Source organism: Dasypus novemcinctus, chromosome 31, assembly GCF_030445035.2.
Source record: "Dasypus novemcinctus isolate mDasNov1 chromosome 31, mDasNov1.1.hap2, whole genome shotgun sequence".
Classification (NCBI taxonomy): Eukaryota; Metazoa; Chordata; class Mammalia; order Cingulata; family Dasypodidae; genus Dasypus; species Dasypus novemcinctus.
The window spans coordinates 33,639,319-33,660,436 of NC_080703.1; the positions used below are offsets into that span (position 1 = coordinate 33,639,319).

General features: G+C 40.6%; 1 protein-coding gene across 13 annotated transcripts in view; it reads left to right on the forward strand.

The window, feature by feature from the left end:
* The window catches only part of THRB (thyroid hormone receptor beta), a 468,309-nt gene that overhangs the window by 169,081 nt on the left and 278,110 nt on the right, over positions 1 to 21,118 (forward strand). For all 13 annotated transcript variants that reach the window (XM_058290895.2, XM_058290897.2, XM_058290890.2 and 10 more), the window contains one exon: positions 8,683 to 8,754. The gene's annotated coding sequence lies outside the window, so the exon portion shown is untranslated. The remainder of the gene's footprint in view (positions 1 to 8,682; positions 8,755 to 21,118) is intronic.

Here is a 21,118-nt window from a genome sequence, read left to right on the forward strand (position 1 = left end):
CAGTAATATTTTATTAAACATTGGCCTATGAAAATTATTTAGTGCTATTTTAATGTATGGTTCATATTATTTTCTTCCAGATATGATTCAGTTTTTCAGTTAGAGTAGGCATAGATGACTTTATTAATCAGTGATTGAACTATTTGAAAGATGAGTTTCAGACTTTGATGAGGGCTGTTGTATGTATGGTTAATTCCTTCCTGTTGTATGTATGGTTAATTCCTTCCTCTACAGTCCAAACTGGAATTCTGTGATGTGAAATTATCCTCTGGAGGTTTTTAAAAACAATCCATGTTTTTATTTTGCTGGAAAATGATCAAACTTCATCAGACTTTTAAGAAATGTTTTTCATATCAAAGCTTCCTATTCACAACCAAAAACACATTTCAAAGTATTGGTTCACCTGTTTTCAGGAGGGGACGAGGACTTTAGGGGTCACTTAGAATGAACCTGTCTTTCTCTGGGACTTTTCCTTGGGTTTAGGACAGAACCAGACAAATATCTTCCAATTGCCTGTGCCAGGGTTTCAATAACAGTAACAGCTAACGTTACCATGCTTAGATGTGTTCTAAACACTTAATACAGGTTAATATTTAATTGATTTAATGTAATTCTAATACCACGTCTCTGAATGTGGTATTGTTATTATCCCCATGTTATTATTAAGGAACTGGAGGCAAAGAGTGGTTAGCTGTACTCCACATCCTGAGAAGGGCACTGAGGCTCATCAAAGCATGACTCAGAACATGGTCCTAGATGTGCATCCTTTGGCCTTGCACATCTACCACCTGGAGAATAGCTAGTGTCTTAGCACTGAGCATAGTGCCTGGCACTTTATGTGCTCAGGATGCATTGTTTTCAATCTTGCTACGTTATTTTTATTTTTAAAATTTTGGGAAATATATATAAGTATACAGAATAAAATTTACATACTAATAATCCAGCCACCCAAAGATCACCACTCTTAGTACTCAATTGTATCCCTTTCTAGCCTTTTGCCTTTACAAATAGCACCACAGTGAACATCCTCCTCCCTAAATCTTTGTATATAGCCATGGTGGTTTATTTCAGGTAAACTTCGAGAAGTAAAAATGTTGAATTAGAGAACATGAAACACTGGATGCTCTTAACAGTTGCCTACTTGTTTGATGGGTAGAGATGGGTAGACAGGTGCACAGTAAGCAGATGAATGGTTGGAGGAACAGATGTCAAAGTAGCCACATGAAAAAATATTCCAATACTAGAGTACTGACAAGAAAGCCTTCAAGGGGGTCTCCGGTATGATGATTCTGTGGTGCCTTTTTTTATTTCCTTTTACAAAGAGAAAATATAATTTTTTAAAAATTAAGTAACTTTGTTTCAAAAGATACCACAGAATTTGGGGGTATAGAGTCTTCCATGTGTTTGTATTTTTTTTTTCTTTAATTATGTTTCTCCAATTCCAATTGTATTCACTTAATCAAAACTATCATTACAAAGCTGGCACTGGTTTATAATCTTGACTTAAAACCTCAATACCAGATTCTGCTATTGCTCCTTCATGGGTAACAGTTTCCCTGCCACGCTTTGTGTGGGGCTTCTCCAGCAGGATGCTCCGGAGTGCTGAATGCCATCCTTGTTTTAAGGGGTAGGGCGGAGAATCATCTAATTCTACCAAAGAGAGAAAACAGTAAACCAATCCGGTGTTTCCATTGCTGTTGGAGAAAGAACAGTAAATGACAGCAAGGTTGAATAGCTTGATACTTGCACGGTATAAATTACCCAGCGGAAGAGATGTGTTAAGAGGGAAAGTGAGGATTTGATCTCTGCCTTTCAGTTTTCGGGCATTGTCAACCACAAACTACAAAAGTTGGCTCAGCAAACCTTGGCTTCGTCCAGGATACTAGGGAGTGAGCCAAGAGATTTTTTTTTTCCTAAGTTGCTCAGGATTGGTCATTTGTGGAAACATTTACATAGGCAAATAAAATCGGAATACTTTGGTCATTTGCTACAGTAGTGTTTTCAGATTATGTACTGAGCCCTGTTAGTGGGTCATGAAATCAATTTATCAGGTCATTAATAAATTTTAAGTATGAAAAATTGACTAGAATATAGTAGAATAGAATAGAAAATGTCCAAGTTCATCACATAAATAAGGATATTATTTTGTGTAACTTTTGTTTTAGTTGAATATACATACACACACCAATACATATATATGTGCTTTGCTATACTTTGTATGTTGGGTCACGGTCAAATAATTACTGCTGGAGTAGAGGTTTTTATTCCATTTTCATGGGTTGTTTTTCTATATAGACCATTTTCCAAAATGTTGAGTAGATCAAACTTTGCAATTTGGGTTGAGATGAGCAGAAGGTTGTGACGTGGATATAGACAGTAATTATTTTCATGCTGATCAAAATCCAAATAAAAGAAAATTTGGTTTATCTGAATCTGTCTTCATTACTGTCATATATGAAAAGTAATGCTAATTACACCTCTTTCCTTAACGCCAGCTGGAGAACTTCCCAAAGTTAGTAAACTAACATAATGACATTCAAATGAAAATTCAAGAATCATGCATTGAAGGGAAAATATAGTGGTACCTACTTACCTGTGATTGGAGTTAAGAAGAATTTACCAAACAATCAATCTGCTAGTACTTCTTTTGATGTCATGATGATTTACAAGCTTTACATAGTAATTTGACAGTAGATTAAATGTTTATTTATGCATAGTTTTCTCAATTCAGCTAAAATCAAAATAGTATTAATTATGTTGACTTATTATGGATTCAAGAACTTGTATAAGATCTAGCTGGTGACCCAGATGTACATAAATAAGTCTCCCTGATGTGATACATATGCATATAAATGCACATATACATGTCATATTAATATATAACACATTCCACAAAATAAACCCATTCATCATTGGTAACTTCATGAAACTAAAGAACAGCCAGTACAATCAATACAAATAGTAGCTCTAGAAAAACTCTTAGAGCAGAGATGGTACGTAGGTTTCATCTTGAATGGACTGGCAATGGCTGCCCCAGGTGCTCTTTGAGAAGGATTTCAAGGTTGCATTTGGACTTCGCAATCAAAAAATGTTGTGTCTGAGTATTGATATCTGTGATGAACATGGGAGGCGGACAGTGGTAATTTAAATGCCAGTATTTACCTTGGAAGTGTTTACTTCAGCCAATCTATATGATCTTGGAAACATGAGTTGCTTCCTCCATTTTGCAGGTAACGGGAAGGGACTTGCAGATGAGTATTGCCCACAGTTAAAACTTTCAGTATCTCTTGCTCTTGTTTTATTTCTTGTTCCTGTTCATCTAGATCATTTGTATATTTCCTTATAAATGCCTATCTCTTCACGTCTTTCCATAACCCCACTGTTAAGTTTCTGATCCTCATTAAAAGAGTTATTATAGTTGCTTTCTAGCTAGCTTCCCTGCTTCTAGTGCTTAAAACTTAAGGTGAGGTGAGAAGTCATAGACTCCATTGAAAAGCATATGAAAGCTCTGCATCATCTCTCAGAAAATTGAAATTTCTGCAGATTATTTCAGAAGGGTTATAAATTCCCTGAGATGAACACTTAATTAATAATCCATGATCTGGTTCCTCCAACCCAGTCCTCAAATTTCTATCAGAGTAATATTCCTAGAGCACGTTTGGATCACATTACTCTCTGCTCCGAACCTTTTAATTTCCCATTGCCTTCAGAACACAGTCTAATTTGTCTGGACTGGGATCCAAAATCTTTCAATCTCTGGCTGTATTCCCTGCCTTTCTGGCATCCACTGTCCAACCCCCACCCCCTTCTCAGATACACAGCTCTCTAAGCCAAACCAGAAGACTTCTATTCCCCCATATTTACAGCAGCCTCGTGTCTCTCTGCTCCCACAGCTGATGCTGCCTGAACGTCTTCTCCCTCTGTCTCACCTATTTGGTGCCTTTCCAGCCGGCAAGCCCAGTGTCTATTCTAATTCCCAGTTACTTTATGGATGTGGCACTCGGTGCTTAGTAACACCTTGTATCATGTTGGTGTGTTTCCCTGTTGCCCTCAGATGTATTTTTACCCTTCCGCTGACCTGCCTTATATCACTGGAGGTTGCCGCCTGAAGGTTGTACTACCTACGTTTTGAGTAAATTAGCCTCCACCGGGGTTCAGCCATGGGAAAGTCCTGGAAGGAAATCGAAGGAGTGAAGGAAAAGAGAAGCCATGATATTTCTTCCCACTCTCTGTGCCTCACACAGTATCTCTGATAGCAACCATGTCTTCTGGATGGTTTCATCTTCTACTGGAGAGGCCCATTGAGCTTCCAGTGTTGACATCTCTTTTCTTTGTCCTTATAACTTAGGGGTTTCTGCTGTTTTGAGCTCCCCTTTCTTTGGCATCACATCTTTTCCTTCACCTGTGTAATCAATTTCCTGCATTAAAGTCCCTCTGTTTAAATATTTAGGCTGTCTTATGTTTTCCTGGTTGAACTTTGAATGATACAGCTGGCATTTGGTGGCTATTTAACGAATTTTATTACGAATTTTAAAACAACGTCTGTGTGGGCATCTCTTTTTAAAATGAGTGAATTAGGGGCAGTGATATTACTTGGGGTCACTGGGGGATGAAAAAACTCAATAATTGAAAGCAATTATCATTTATCGGTGCATGAGGCAGGTTGGCCAGGTGGTTCTTCCAGTATCCACTGGGCTCCCTCACGTAGCTGTGGTCGGGGTAGGTTACTCAGTGGTTCTGCTCGTCTTGACTGGGCTCGCTCATACATAGAGGGCTAGGCTAGTCTGGACCAGTCTGTGGTCGCCTGGTGGAGACAGCTTGTGTGAGTCAGCTCTACTCCATGTTTCCCACCCCTGACAGGCTAGTGTAGGCATGTTCTCAAGGCATTTCCAGAGGAGAAGTTTTTTTTTAAAAAAAGAGCATCAACATAAGAAATTTTTTAGACCTCTTTGTGCAGCATGTCTGCTAACATTCCATTGGCCAAAGCAAGTCACATGGCCAGAGCCAGAATCAAAGGGCAGGAAAATAGACTCACCCTCTTTAGGGAGAGGGACTTCCAATTCTCACGACAAACTGATGGATACAGGGAGGGGTGAAGAAAGTAGACCATTAATGCAATGCAATTAGTTTCTCTTAGGCTCCATAACACTTGACAAGAGACCAGAGACTTTAAAAAATCATAAATATATAAATAAACAGCATTAATTTTTTTACCGTAAACTTACCCTATGATAATTAAATCATTGCTATTAAATACACATTATGTGTTTGCTGGTTTGTTCCGAACAGTTTTACTTGTACATAGTTACCGTTTAAAAAAAAAATCAAGTATGGAGCCATTTATAAATAACATATTAGTAAACCAAGTTAAAGGGACTTTTTTTTTATCCTTTAACCCTCAATTTGCATTAATTGGAAGCAGTCATGGGAAATTTTGCCAATCTCACCTCAGGTCATATGACTTAACAAAATGAACTGTTTCATGCCCAGAAATAAATGTATTCCAAATATAAATATGAATCAGTTACAAAACAAATTCTTCTGAAACTACAAAATAACCACACTAATATATTTGTGCCCCATTAAAAATGTGTAAAGAACACATATTCTGGGTTAAAGTTGTCCCAGGGACTGATTCTCATTTTTGCTTTGACTCTTGTGTAAACACCATTGGGCGTCTCCTTTGAGTGATGAGCAAATTCACAGCTCCCTGTTTTCTAAAGAGAAGAAGAATTGAAAATGGGTATGTGGAAGTTGGAAGGGCCTGGAGCTTAGTTCTTTAAACTTTTTTCATCCCTGGGATTTCACGTTGAGTTTGTCTACCTGGAGAATTCTAATTTGCTTTGTTCTGGGTATGAATCATTCCTTGAAAGGGATGTCATGTGTTTGTATTTTACCAAACTTGGAAGCCACATAAGTGACACCACTTTTTGCTCTAGAATCTGAACCTGTTCTCAGTAATTCAGAACAAGGCCTGTGACATTAGACCACCTGAATGAAATTCCTGGCTCGCCTCTTCTTCACTGTGTGATTTTGGGCAAAATTCTTAACCTTTCTCTATTTGTCTATTCCTCATCTGGAAAAAGGGGTTATGAAAAATATCTATTTTGTGATTGTTGTGAGGACTGTGTTAGTGAAATTAGCACAACCCAGACCATAAAGGATGCCTAATAAATGTTTTATATAGTACTGATTATTATTAACCATTACTGGAGAAATTTTAGGTTATTACCACTGAGTTAAGTTCATATATATTCTTCAAAGTTTAAATCAGAATGACACCTTCAAAAATATATCAAAATCCAATGTTGTTTTTGTATGTAAGGTACTGTCTTTATTTTATTTTATTTTTTTTAAGATTTATTTTTTATTTATTTCTCTCCGCTTCCCCACCCCGCCCCAATTGTCTGCACTCTGTGTCCATTTGCTGTGTGTTCTATGTATGCCTGTATTCTTGTCAGCAGCACCCAGAATCTGTGTCTCTTTTTTTGTGTGTGTCATCTTACTGCATCAGCTCTCTGTGTGTGGGCAGGCTGCACTTTTTCTCGCTCTGGGCTGCTCTCCTTACGTGGCACACTCCTTGCGCATGGGGCTCCCCTATGTGGGGGACACCCCTGCATGGCACGGCACTCCTTGCATGCACCAGCACTGCATGTGGGCCAGCTCATCACATGGGTCAAGAGGCCCTGGGTTTGAACCCTGACCTCCCATGTGGTAGGTGGACACCCTATCCATTAGGCCAAATCTGCTTCCCTGTTTGATTTTTAAATATGAGTGTGAGGGCTAGTGCTGTATATTGAGTCATAATCACCATTAAATGATAACAACAGTAACAAATGCAAGCATCACCCTGTCCTTGTCAATTTAATCCTTGAGAACAGTTTTAGAAAATGCTTCTTATATGTCTTGGTCTTTAGCCTCCTACTATCGGAGTTCCTGATTGCCTAGTTAGCAGTGAGGTATTATTGACACTTGGGGTTTGAATATTTATGACAAGAGCAGTGGAAGGGGACTTTGAAGAATAAACAGAACTCCAGAGTCTTCCTTAATGTTGTTTAAAAAGGGAGGAAAGGGGGAGAGTGTGGGCCATGATGTGGACCAATGACCATGAGATGCAGAGATACCCAGAGATGTACTTACCAAATGCAATGGATGTGTCATGATGATGGGAGTGAGTGTTGCTGGGCGGGGAGTGGTGGGGTGGGGGTGGTGGGGTTGAATGGGTCCTCATATATTTTTTTTTAATGTAATATTTTTACAAAATCAATTAAAAAAAAAAAAGACTGAGTTAAAAGCCAAAAAAAAAAAAAAAAGGGAGGAAAATTAATAAGCAGGGCAATTGCTAACAAGTATGTTTTGTTTTTCAACATGTTTAGTGCCCATCCTATGTGGCATCGTTAAGATAGAAGGGCTGCTATGAAAGCAAAGACGTGGAGGCACACTCAGAAAGTTCAGGGTCCAGTAGCAGAAAAAATGCACATACACACATATATATATATGCACACCCATACATACCAACAGTCCCTTTAATAATATGGTGCCGTAAGCATTGGGTGTTGTGCAAAAAAGCAGTGACAGAGTATATTTATTCAATGCGGCAGTTCAAGGGAATGAGCTGGTCTAGATCAACATGATAAGATCTGACAATCATGTTGAGTCAAAAAAGTATCTAATGTCTAGTAGACACACATAGGTTCATATTCTAAGGATGCAATAGAATTGCACAAACACTTTATTGGCATGGATATGTATGTATATAATTTTTTTTTTAAGTGGACTGGAAAGATACAAACCAAATTCGTGGTCTGGGCTTGGTTGAGGTTGTCCAGCGGGTTGTACCAATGCTTTTTTTCTTTTCTTAAATAGAAATATTTTTTTCAAAAGACAGGTCAGATATGGCAAAAATGTTAACATAGCAGGAACCCAAATATATCTTTGATGTACCTCTATTTTTCTATGATTCTGAGTTCCCCACGACAACAACAACAAAAATTGTGGGACCACAGTGAACAGAAAAGCAGTTTCTGGCTCTCTCTGTGCAGAGACCTCATCTGCTGCAGGAGTCGGTGCCACCGTCTGCTTGGCTACCTCTTTTGTTTTACTTATACCTGCGAGAAGTGTTCCTGATATAATCGCACTCGAGACTATCTATTAATAGACAGCTCCAGAGCTTCATGCTCAGATACATCCCTGACGAACAGCCTGTTGGGGCATCCGATGGTAATGACCCTTCCATGGCACACATGCAACTTCTAGTTGTTATGCCCTTTCCAAGGTATTGCCCTTGGAAAACAGCTGAACCCTCCTTAGCACAAAATGTGGAGAGGAATTAAGACTACGTTTGCCTTTTAGTCATCTTCCCAGGCTTGGGATCCCAAACTCCAAGGCCCTATTTCTGAGATGCCGCAGAAAAGCAGGTCTTTAGGCTCCACACCAGTTGTCCTTGTGCCTGTAAAGTGTCACCGCAGGCGGGTGTTCACGTCCCCTTCTATGAAACCATCTCCCCCTTAGAGCGAGGTGTCATCTGAGTCTAATTGCATTTATTTAAAATCAGAGAAAACTCTGAAACCAGACCCCATTTAAACAGAAAGAAAAGCAGTTGCAGATTAATCAAGTGTTGGGGAACTTTAAAAAAAAAAACACAACAAAAATACTTATCTTCTTGTGTTTCCTTTTTTCCAGATCTGCAGTTTCCCTCCCAGTGGCCATCCTGTGTGGGTGCCAAGAGTCACACATGATTTAATGGATACGAAGGTCAGATGTCAAGCTTGACTTTACTGTTTGCGGACTCATGATCTTTGCCACTAGTTGTCTTTTTTTTTTTTTTTTGGTATTACTGGAGTCATTTCTAATTTGTGGTGGTGCTATTTTTTTTTAAGCATGGTTTTGATCGTTATAGGGTTCAGGAGAAACAGAACATTACATGGGCTAAAAACACAACAGAGAGGAAAAATTCACTTAGGGGAATAAGAGCAATAATGGGACAGTGAAAGAAAGAAGCCCAGTTTTTCACTTGTCGTGAAGGAAAATTGTGCTGGGTGGAAATTCAGCAGGCCTCACCAGTCTTTTTCCTTGAGTCCTATAAAAGGCATAAAAATTAGGTAATTCAGCAAGTCAGATGGGGTAGAAGCACCTGAGGCAGAGAAGCTCCACGTTCCTTACTGAGAAGCCTTCTAATTCTCCCTGTAGACCCAAGGGGCTGGGGATGTCCGGCAGCCTGTTTGGAACCCAGTTTGTTTGCGTTCTTATAACAACACAGTTTCAGCTTGTCTCTGCCGTTAAGGTTGTGTCAGCACTTTCCTCTCTGTGTTTATTATTTTTAGCAGTTTAAAAGTTAACCATGAAAAAAAAAAGTCTTTCTGGCTGTAACGTGACTTTCAGGCTTCTCCAGGGTTTGGTGGAGTCCATGTGAAAGGCTCGCTGGCCGCGGGAGTCGGGTTTTGAATTATGTCTTTGTGCCTCCCCTTCCCAAGGCCTCTGGCCTATTGTGCAGACACCTCAGATTGGGTGGTGCTATCTGATTGGAGCTGGGACTTATATTACAGCGTTCAATGCCGGGCCCTCGCTGGGGGGCCCCAGTCTGGCCTTCTCTGTCCCCCAGCCTTCCCCTGGGGAGACCAACCCCAGCTCTCAAATCAGAAAACACTGCTGGTAATTTATAGAACACTCCAGAGAGAAGGAGCATGAAGAATCATCTAGACATGGGCTGCACTAACATTGTTTATAAAGGACCCCCCTTTTCCCAAATGAAATCTTATGTGAACCCCAGTTTGTAGGAATTGCTGAAGTAGAGCTGTTTTGTTTGAGGTGAAAAGGGTAGCCACAAATCCCACACCTCAGCCTCTTTGCCACCCTGTGCCCAATTGAGGGGACTTCTGAGGCCCCTACCAGAAGTTGCCTTAGAATACTTGCACTGTTCTTCAGTACAAGCCCTCAATTTACACATAAGGAAACTGAGAGGAGATTTTTATAGATGCTCAAAAAACGAGATGTTGGCCTCAAAAGAGCATACACCCTATTAATCCACGTATATATAGTTCCAGAAAAAGCAACACTCATCTACGGTATCAGAAATCACAACGGTGATTACCTCAGGGAGAAGAGAGGATTGACTTGGAAAGGCCACAAGGGAACTTTCTAGAATGTTCTATATCTCTATAGACGTGTAGGTTACACTGATGCATGCATTTGTCAAAACTCATCTCTGCTTTTTACTCTATGTAAATTACACCGCAGTTTAAAAACCTACACCAAGAGGGAAAATAAACAAAAATAAATAGGGCATTTGGTGGATGAAAACACTAAGGTCAGAGTTGGAAGTTTTATCATCTTTCTTAAAGCTCTGTGGAGTATTTATAGAGTTGATTCCAAGGTCATTACGCAAAGTTTTCAGAAAATACGAGACCATGCTTCTTTTCAGCACTTTCTTTGTTCAATACTCACCAAAACCAGAAGAAAAAAAAATTATCAGAGAAGTCTGGCAAGTGGTACCATTACATGTCAGCCTATGAAGTGGCTGAGATGAGTACCCTGGAAATACTGGGAGGGGAGACACCAATACAATACTTGGTTCCCCTGACCACAGAAACCGAGAATTAATGCCCTCTTACTGTGAGGCAGATAGAATGCGAGAAGCCTGAAAGATGAAGCCTTTACCAGATAGAGCCCCCTGAGCTTTGGAGGTTCTGAGCAGCCCCCTTAAAAGCCTCTACTGAAGGAGTATCTGGTGGGTGGGAAGAATCTGGGGTACCCAACCAAGATGCAGCTTGACTTTTTTTTTTTAATTGACTTTGTAATAATATTACATTAAAAAAATATATATATGAGGTCCCATTGAACCCTACCACCCCCGCCCCACTTCTCCCCCCCCCCCCCAGCAACACTCCCTCCCATCATCATGACACATCCATTGCATTTGGCAAGTACATCTCTGGGCACCCCCGCACCCCATGGTCAACGGTCCACACCATGGCCCACACTCTCCCCCATTCATCCAGTGGGCCCTGTGAGGATTTACAATGTCCGGTGATTGCCCCTGAAGCACCATCCAGGGCAGCTCCATGTCCCAAAGACGCCTCCACCTCTCATCTCTTCCTGCCTTTCCCCATACCCATCAGCCATCATGTCCACTTTTCTCAATCCAATGCCACCTTTTCTATGTGGACATTGGATTGGTTGTGTCCATTGCACCTCTATGTCAAGAGGAGGCTCAGATTCCACATGGATGCTGGATGCAATCCTCCCACTTTCAGTTGTAATCACTCTAGGCTCCATGGTGTGGTGGTTGTCCTTCTTCAACTCCATCTTAGCTGAGTGTGGTGAGCCCAATAAGTCAGATTGTAGGTGCTGGAGTCTGTTGAGGCTCAGGACCTGGCTATCACACTGTCAGTCCAGAGATTCAAATCCCCTAAATATATCTTAAACCCCGACACTAACTGCACCTCCAGCACATTAGCATGAAAGTCTTATGAAGAGAGATCCCATCTGAGTCCAGATTCATCACACATAAACACCAGTTCCAAAGAGGGGCCATCTGACCTGGTAGTTAACCCCATCAGCCATGACCATAACTCCCATGGGTCTCTTTAGCCCTCGAAGGAACCGATATCTGGGGGTTGTATCTGCTTTATCTGTCTCTCAGACTCTGCTCAGTTGTGCATAAGGGCAATCCTTCTGACAGCCTCCAGACTCTTTTTTAGAGACTCGTAGCCATATAAACTCATTTCTCCTTTCCATTTCCCCCTTACATTAGGTCAAACAGCATTTTAAAGTCATGTTATTTTATGTAGACAGGGATATTCCGCTGATCCGCGTTGAACCTTCCGTATGAGGTCATTTTCCAGTTGCATCATCAGTTGGTAGTTGATAGTGGTCCCTCGGTGCCAGGGAGGCTCATCTCCGGGTGTCATGTCCCACGCTGGGGGGAAGGCATTGCATTTACATGCTGAGTTTGGCTTCGAGACTGGCCACATTTGAGTAACATGAAGGCTGACAGGAGGAAATTCCCAGGCACAATGCTGCTCTAGGCCTTGAGCTTGACTTTTATCTGCTTAAATATTGAGCTCCTGTATCAAATTCCATGTATGTGGAATTTCACAGATTCCACGTGAGGAAAAAAAAAGTGTGGTGAACATTATATGTAACGTGCATACATGCTGGTACATATTATTTATTTACTTAAATCAGCCAGATGACTTGGAATGCTCCACATACGAGCACACTGGGATTTTAGCTCCAGATTTTGCAAGGCAGGTATGAGCCCATGTCGGGCACAATCAAAGTGGTTCTACAGCAGGAGTTCTTAACAAGCGGTCCGTGAGCTTGAATTGAAATTCAAAAAAACATTCTTCTGGTGGGGACGCGTTGGTGGTGAGTGTGATCTATTTATTAAATAATACACAGGGTAGTGTGGACTTAGTAAGGGGTCCGTGGTTTTCACCCGACTGGCAAAGGGTCCGTGGAACAGAAAAGGTTAAGGACCCCTGGTCTGCAGGCTTACATTGACCTAGACTCAGCCTGATAGTTATTGGTGGTCTTAGCTTCAACCCGCATCCCCGACAGAGGGGCCTCCTGAGCCCCCTTTCCTGAATTTGACCTAATCAAGAACATGGTGCGAGAAAGGGAAGATCAAAGCAAGCTTGGGGTCCTCTGGGGGTACTGTACATAAACGTGGTCATTGTGGGTAAATCAAGAGCTGGATGCAGCTCTCCACCCGATGCTGTGTTGATCCTTCCTGAAAGAACAAGGTGCCTTGGTGAGTCCCCATCCTGCAAGCCTCTCGGAAGACAGTTCTTTAATTTGGGATTTCATATTGTGGCATTATCTCTGTTTCTCAGATGCCAACCTCATTTTTTGTCGTGCATTATTTTAATATGTGCCATTAATCATGTTGGGGAATTTTCCACCATTTTTAAATCTTTTGCTCCTACTCTTCCGAATGTTTTCTCACTAGTGTATGAAATAAAAGATTCCTTCTCCTCTGTCTTAGCTCAGTAGGACATCTGGTGATGGATTAGAAGACAGGCTTTAGGTGACTTCTGTCAAACAGGCTGCTCGTGGATTCGGTCTTTTTTTAAAGGTTTATTTTTTATTTATTTCTCTCCCCTCCCCCCTCCAGTTGTCTATGGACATTTGCTGTGTGCTCTTCTGTGTCCGCTTGCATTCTTGTCAGTGACACCGGAATCTGTGTCTCTCTTTGTTGTGTCATGTTGCTCCGTCAGCTCTCTGTGTGTGCAGCACCACTCCTGGGCAGGCTGTGTTTTCATCGTGTGGGATGGCTCTCCTTACGGGGTGTATCCTTGAGCGTGGGGCTCCCCTACATGGGGGACTGCCCGACATGTCATGACACTCCTTGCATGTGGCAGCACTGCACGTGGGCCAGCTCACCACACAGGTCAGGAGGCCCTGGGTTTGAACCCTGGACCTCCTATACGGTAGGCAGATGCTCTATCCGTTGAGCCAAATCTGCTTCCCAGATTCAATCTTTTTGATTTGGGTATGTGTCAGTTCCTATCAGATGATGAGCTTTGTAACTAAAACCTTGTAATAATGCATTTTGACTCTAAAAAGCACTTTCCTCCCCTAAAACTCTTTGATCGAACCCTATTTAAATATTTCTATTTGTGTGTTTTAGAAGTCAGGCAGGAAGGTGAAATGCAGCTAAGGACATAGACCAGAGCAGCCAAGATCCACTGGCCAAGTCTGCCAGTTAGAGTCTGGTGGGAAAACTGGGACAGGGGAGAGCAAGGGAAATGCTTGAACGATGACAATGTTAGGAAGTGGCAAGAGGGCGCCACGTGGCATTGGAGCAGGAAGCATTTGAAGATGCTTGAATCGTCCGGCTTTGAGGCTGTATTAGTTTTCTTCGGAAAAGACAGGCTGTCTACTACTTAAAAGATTTCCCAACAGAGGGCCAAGGCCTGTGTATTTGACAACACAGATAAACATTAACAAAACTTTAGTTCACCAATGAGGCATGGAGTCATCCATCAAAATAAAAATAACCAGGACAAATTTTTTTTTTAACCCACACGTACTGTGCTTTGGCTGGGCATGCACACTAATTTCCTAATCAAATCAGATTTAATTTAGCAGAAGATTTTTATCCAGCCAGCTTAGTTCAATGCGTATGAGAGCAGAAATGAAATTATACAATGGAAGAGTTTAAGCAGAATTTTCTTCTTTGCATATCTATGCCCATTTGACAAAAACTGTTTCTTCAAGTCATTAAAATTCATCTTATCCAAGTGGAAATAACCAAGATAGAAAGTCTATGTGTTCTCCATTCCAGTGACTTTGGGCAAATGATTCTCGTGGGGCCAATATTCTTGAAAATTATGTATTTATATGTATGTATTCATCTATCAATCTATCAAATGGTCTTAGGAAAATGCAATATGTGTGTAGTAAGACTTAATTATTCATGAGAATGAGAGTGAAGGTAAAATGTAAATAATTTAAGTCCAGTCCATTGACTTTTTTATTTCTGTTGACTTTTTAAAATTCAGTTAACCTGAATTTTTTGAGCTACTAAACTGTCTGTAAGGACTGTTAACAAATGGGGAAAATATCCTGATTTGAGTTTTAGTGCTTTTTTCCTTTCCCCAATTATTTTCCCCATTAAAAACATGAGCAGAGCGATCTAAAAGAGTTCAAGTCTGGTTAGGGAGAAGAGCAAGATGGTTAGAGCCTGATTATGGAAGCCCTCAACTTCCAGGCTAAGGAATTTGGTCTTAACTTTCTAAGAATTATCCTTAAACATATTTATTTGTATTAGATCTGACTGCCCATAACAAAAACCCATAAATACCAGTGGCTTAAGCACAAGGAGGCTCCTGTTTCTCTCCAGAGCAAATGGGATGCTTCTATGATCACCAGGTACTCAGCACCCTCTATCTGTCTGCCTAGCACATGACCTTATCCTCAAGATAAACTCCTGGTCCCAGGGGGCTGCTGGAACTCTAATGCCTGTTACATACATTCAAGGGGGCAAAAATGTGGGGGAGGGGCGAGGAAGGAGGGCAAAAAGCATCCATTGCCAGAAGTGTCTCCCCTCCTTAGGGAGTGTTCAGGATTGTTTTAGGATGGAGTTGACAGGCAAGATGGTAGTAGAAGTTGTTGGGTGGGAATTCCGGTAAGGAACCCCATGTCAGTTCCCTCGTTGCTAAAACAAATACCGTACAATGGATTTGGCTTAAGCAACAGGGATTTTTTGGCTCATGGTTTCCAGGCTAGGAGGAGTCCTAAAGCAAGGTGATGCTTTCTGCCCAAAGTCTAGGGTTGGCTGCTGCCAGTCTTTGGTCCTTGGCTTTTCTTTCACCTGGCAATGCATATGGCGCTATCTTCTCCTTTCTTTTCTAGGTTCCATTGACTTCCAGTTTCTTGCTCTTCCCATGGCTTTGCTTCTCTGTCCAATTTCCTCTGCTTATAAGGACTTTGGCCATATTGGATTAAGCCCCCCCACCCCATTCAGTTTGGGCACACCTTAACTAATAACTAATAATCTCAAAGGTCTAATTTACAAATGGGTTCACACTCACAGTACCAGGGGCTGGGACCTGAACATGCTTTTTTTTTTGTGGGGAACATGGTTCAATTTCCAACAGAGATTGAATTCTGGAGCCCCAGGAAAACGTATTCTCAACCTTCACACCTGTGGGTATGAACCCGTTGTAAATAGGACCTTTAGATGGGGCTATTTTTAGTTAAGCTGTGGCCATCTGAATCAAGGTGAGTCTTAATCCTAAGACTGGAGGTCTTATAAAGAAGGCCCCAGAGAGAAGCCACAGCTGAAGCAGGAAGCTGCAAGCCAACAGAATCTGGAAGAGAAAGGAGAAGGGCCACTGCCGTGTGCATTGCCATGTGATGAAAAAAAAAAACAAGGAACCCCAAAGACTGCTGGCCCGCCAAAACACTACCAATCCCAGGAGGAAGCACACCTTCTAGCCTCTGATACCATGAGTTAATAAATTCCTATCGTTAAGCCGAGCCCTGGTATGGTGTTTGTTTTAGCAGCTAGGAAACTAAAACAGAGGCCTTACCAGAATTCCCTCTTACAGCTTCTACCTACAAACTCACCTGCCAACTCCTATTTGCAAAGCAGGCTAGGAAATGTACCTTGGTACTCAAAATAAATTGGGATTTGGTTAAAAGGGATATGAGGGTGAGGGAGGGGGGATCCTAACAGATCTGGTCACAGTTAGGTGGCTATCAGAGGCCCTTCAATTATGGAAGAAAATGATCAGGGTGATGTTTTAGAGGAACTGATCTTATAGCTAAATGCACAGTAGATAAGAAGGGAACAATAGAAGGTTGATTCAAGGACTCCAGCTTGTTTTAATAAGCTTTGTATTAGCAAGTTGGCATCAAAGACAGACGATAAGAGATGAATGTGATAGTTTGTAAAGAATGAATGGATCTTGGAGAATGTGTCCATTAGTTAGGCATACAATTCAAAACTATGTTAACTTTTAAAATCAGCTACAGTTGAGTAAGCATAGTTTGATTTTCAGATTTTAAACTCCACTGATTGCATTTCAGAAAGCTAAAGTAAGCCCATTTTCCCCTACCAAGTATTAGTGAGGGGCAGGTTTGGTTGGCACTGGTTGCCTGATACTTAGGCATCTTCTCATGCAGCCTGCCAAGGCAGTGTTTTAATTTCTACTTTAACATCCTGGACAAAGTCCCTCATTAAAAAGTAAATACCTATACACCTACGTAATAAAAGTATAAAAACATGCATGGGAAAAACTCACCAACTATAAAATAGTGGTTAGCTTGGCAAGAGAGGGAAGAAGGGAGAGGAAAAAAGACAGGGAGATAGGTCTTTAGTGTTTTATTTCTTATAGAGGTAAAGCAAATAGACCAAATCTGAATAGCGGCCACATGGCCGTCTGCAATACAGTTTAATATGCACGTTGGATATATGAAATACTTCATAATTTAAAGAAAAGCAAATGCTCTTAAGATAGGTAAATGTATTTGAGCCCTTGAAAGGAGATCTTTGGCTTTTAGTTTTAATTAGTCTAAGTTAGTGTTTTTCAAAGTTAAGTGTGCCTCAGAATCACCCAGAAGGTTTATTAAAACATAGTTTCCTGGGTTTTACCCCCTGAGTTTCTCATTCAGGAGGTCTGGGGTGGGGCCTGAAAATCAGCATTTCAACATGTTCACAAGTTGATATGGATGCCCTTGTCCAAGGACCACTGGTCTAATGGAATCCTTCATCAAGGAAAGTAGAGTTTGGTTGGCTGCTCACTTTCTCAGTCACTAAACACGTGTTTGCTATGTGATTATCTATTCCAGCATTGAACTATGTCAGGTATTCAGCACAGAGATGTAAAGGATGGTCTCTGTCCTTATGAAACTACAATCTGGTGGGAAGAAGGCCGGACTGCCATGTACGATTGCACAGGTTGGACCCTGTGTAAATGGTGCCCACTGGAATATTGCAGAACATAAACAGCTCAGGCATAGTAGTCCTGGGAAAATATGCCATGATATACATATATACCATGTTCTTTGAAAGACAAATGGGATCCCCAGACCAGAGGGGTCAGAGTTCAGGCAAGGCTTCCTAGAAGATATAATATCACAGTTGAGCCTGGAAAGGTGAAGAGAAGTTATTTGGGAGACCAGTAGGCATAGAAAGGGGAGGCAGTGGAACTAGCATATACAAAGACACAGAGCCCTGATCTTTAATTTGTAAGTGGATTGTTAGGGCTGGAGTAAAGAGTGCAGGTGGACAGGACAAGAATACAGAAGAGCAGGAGTCATCACGGAAATCTGTCTAGAGAGCTTCAATTGGTTCTGTGGCATCTATGAGACAGGTGAATTGGAGGTACAAGAGCACCTGGGCCAGGTAAGCAGTAAGCCTGGATGTGAAATGATGAGGGATCATGGAGACTGATAGAACTCAGGAAACTACAGAGAAGTCACCAAATGACATTCAAGTTCAGGTCTTAAACAGTTGGGCACGTGTTGGTGCCATTCACTAAACTAAGATGAGGAGAAGGAGATTTACAGGCTGGGGTAGGGCAGGGGAAGATGAATTTTGGACATTTGGAGTTTGAAATGTTTATAGGGCATTCATATAAAAGCACCTAATGTTCACAGCTATAGCCTGGGCTAGAGACTTCAGTTGGAGTGCTATTCAGGTGTTAAGCATGCTGCAATAAATATACATCAATTTTGCCTTGGTTTTTGGCTTGTTTCCATAGAATAAAGGCTATTGATACAGAAGGCCAAATTATTTTAGCAAAGATTGTGTCGTTTTATACTTCCATTAACTATTTAGAAGAGTGTCTATCTCACTACCGCTTCACCAAATTATTTAATATTTACAAACTGGGTATCCCCATAGTGAGTTTGCTTTAATATTTACTTTCCTGATTATTTGTAAGGCTGGACATAGTTCACTTTTTGCTGACCTTTATGCAGGGATTATCTGCTTTCTATAGGGTATTAATGTTTTCCTTCCTGATTCTTAGGGTATTAATGTTTTCCTTCCTGATTCTCTCTATTAAGGATATTATCTCTTTTTCCATCTCATGTACTGCAGTTTTTTTTTCAAATTTGCCATTTGTCTTTGCAGTAGCTGTGATGCCTTTGTTCTAGCAATAGGCAGCTATTGCTTCCACCAGGAACACTGTCTCCCATAGCCCAGTGAGAGCATGCCCTCATCTCCTTCAAGTCTTTGTTCAAATCTTACCGTCTCTTTGAGGTCAACCCTGACTGCTGCATTTAATACTTCACCCTCCCAATCAGCACAAGCCTCAGTTGCTCTACTTTTCTTTTTCCCATTGTATTTTTCACATACTCTATAATTTATTTCAACTATCATTCCCTATCCTCTAGAATGTAAGATCCTTGGTATCAGGAACATAGGGATCTTTGTACTATTTAGGGGTGCAAGAAATAAATGTTAGTTACTTTTATATTTGTATCTATTGTCCTAGAGTTTAACAATTAATTCATATAACTCTGTCTTTCCTTTGTGATTTCTTCCAGTGTTTTCACACTTAAATATTTCCCCCATTTACTTGTCAATTTAATATTCAGCTGCATTTCCTTGAGAGTTTTTTAAGTTTCTTTAACCATCTGCCATTCATTTCAGTGTATAGAATGAGATGATGTTCTAACTGTATTCTCCTCCAAATTATCAATTGCTCTCATTTTTAAACTGTTTCATCCCTCCATCATTTTTTAAGCCTACCTTTCTAAAATTCTATATTAAATTCATACAATAGTGTCTGATTAGAGCCTGTCTAGTCTGTTTCATTGTCCAATGATGAATTCATATCCTTGCCATTAGGACTTGCCAAGTTTTATAGCAAGTCTTTGGGTGAATTAAAGCAAAATTCAAATTTCTCCATTTCTAAATAGACCCATTATGGGTAGGGAAATGAGGGATAAAATTATGTATCAAAAATGTTAATCTCTTTGGTAAACCTTAAGCAAAGGTTTTTGCAATCGTTGATTGCTGTGCCGCCTTGACTTATTTCATGAACACCCTCTGTGATAGCCATTTGAAATGACCACATCAATGGAAGGCGTCTTCTGGAAATGTGAGGAGACCATACCAAGGTGTTTGGGATTGTGGTTCTCATAAATAATACATCCAACAGCTACTTTCCAGCTTCCTTTGGACAAATACATTATAAAAATATTTATTAAGCTTTTCTTCGTGCAAAACACCACACTATGCCAATGGAAGGTGCAGAAAGTACAATACAATTATTCTTCCCTGAAGAAACTTAAATTTAATTGGGGAATCTAGGCACATGTATAGGAAGAGGTAAACAATCCTTTTAGTTATTCATCATTATTTATGTTTTGGCAAACCCAAATGAATGGGACAGGTACTGCATATTCAAGATGTTTAAAAAAAGGAAGAGATGATGGTGGGCTGGGACCTGTGAAACTTTGCTGAAGGGGATTTGGACCAGGTCCAATAGGATAAGCAGAATTTTGCTTTTATAGAAGAAAGGGGGAGGCAGGGCTGAACATCCTATAACCAATTTCCGACATTTAGGAGTTGTTGTTTTTACATTTTCATTGATGGTAGTGTTCATTCCTGGTTTGTTGCTATATTAGAATTTAGTGCATGCCTGGACATTTTTAAATTTCTACTTTAAACCTTTGAGACACTAACATAGCTTTAGAGTTAAAATTAATTACTGAGTCTATTTTTTAATGTAACATTCTTTGTGATGTATGTATCCTTAAAAAAAGAAAAAACAATTTTTTAAAAAAATTAGCAATGTGTAAAAAAAAAAATTAATCAATGAGGAAAACCTAGCAGGGGTGGTTGTATTTGGATGGATTCCCAAAAGGCAGCAGCAAACAGGCTCCCTGCACTTGTGAACCCATTTGCAATTAATGGAGGGTGGAGGGTCGCTTTCTTTCCGTCTGTTTTTCTTCTTTGGGAGGAGGCGTTTAGCGGGGCAGGTGTCACGTCAACCCTGAGTTACCAGTGTTGGCAGGGCCAGAGGGAGCAGGACATGCTGCTTAATCTCACATAATCCAGAGACCGCCGTATAATAAAGAGCTCTACCTTTTCCTCCAGCAAGTCTTTTATGAGAGTGATTAAGGAACTACAGAATTCATTAGCTAGACTACACATTTGATTTGACTTCTTTCTCTTCTACTGATTCTTTTCCTTTTTCTGAAAAAGGATCAGAGCTAGACAGCATGCAGCAGGAACCAGGAGCGTTCCACAGTCTGAAGAATCAGATCCTGATTACACAGGAGCCCGTTGCAGTCATTCATTTCGTTCATCTTATCTGGCTGTTACCGTTTCATCAAAGTACTATCCTGCGTATTTTGCATTTTCCATTTAATCTGAACTAGTGTCCTACATATTTTGCAGCAATGTAGACATAGCACTGGAATGTTCTTATTTGTTAGAGCACTTGCCTCCTTCATTTTCTGGCAATCACGAGTAAGGGACAGACAGTTTAGCATATTCCATGTGGCATCCAACAGATAGCATAGACTTTCAGCTTTCTGGTTTAAGCTTGGCCTCAGTTCAGGTATATCTTGGGCCTGTAGACTACTATTAATATTTACTACTATGGTTATTTTGCTAAATAACGTGGCTTATATTTTTATTTAATATGCT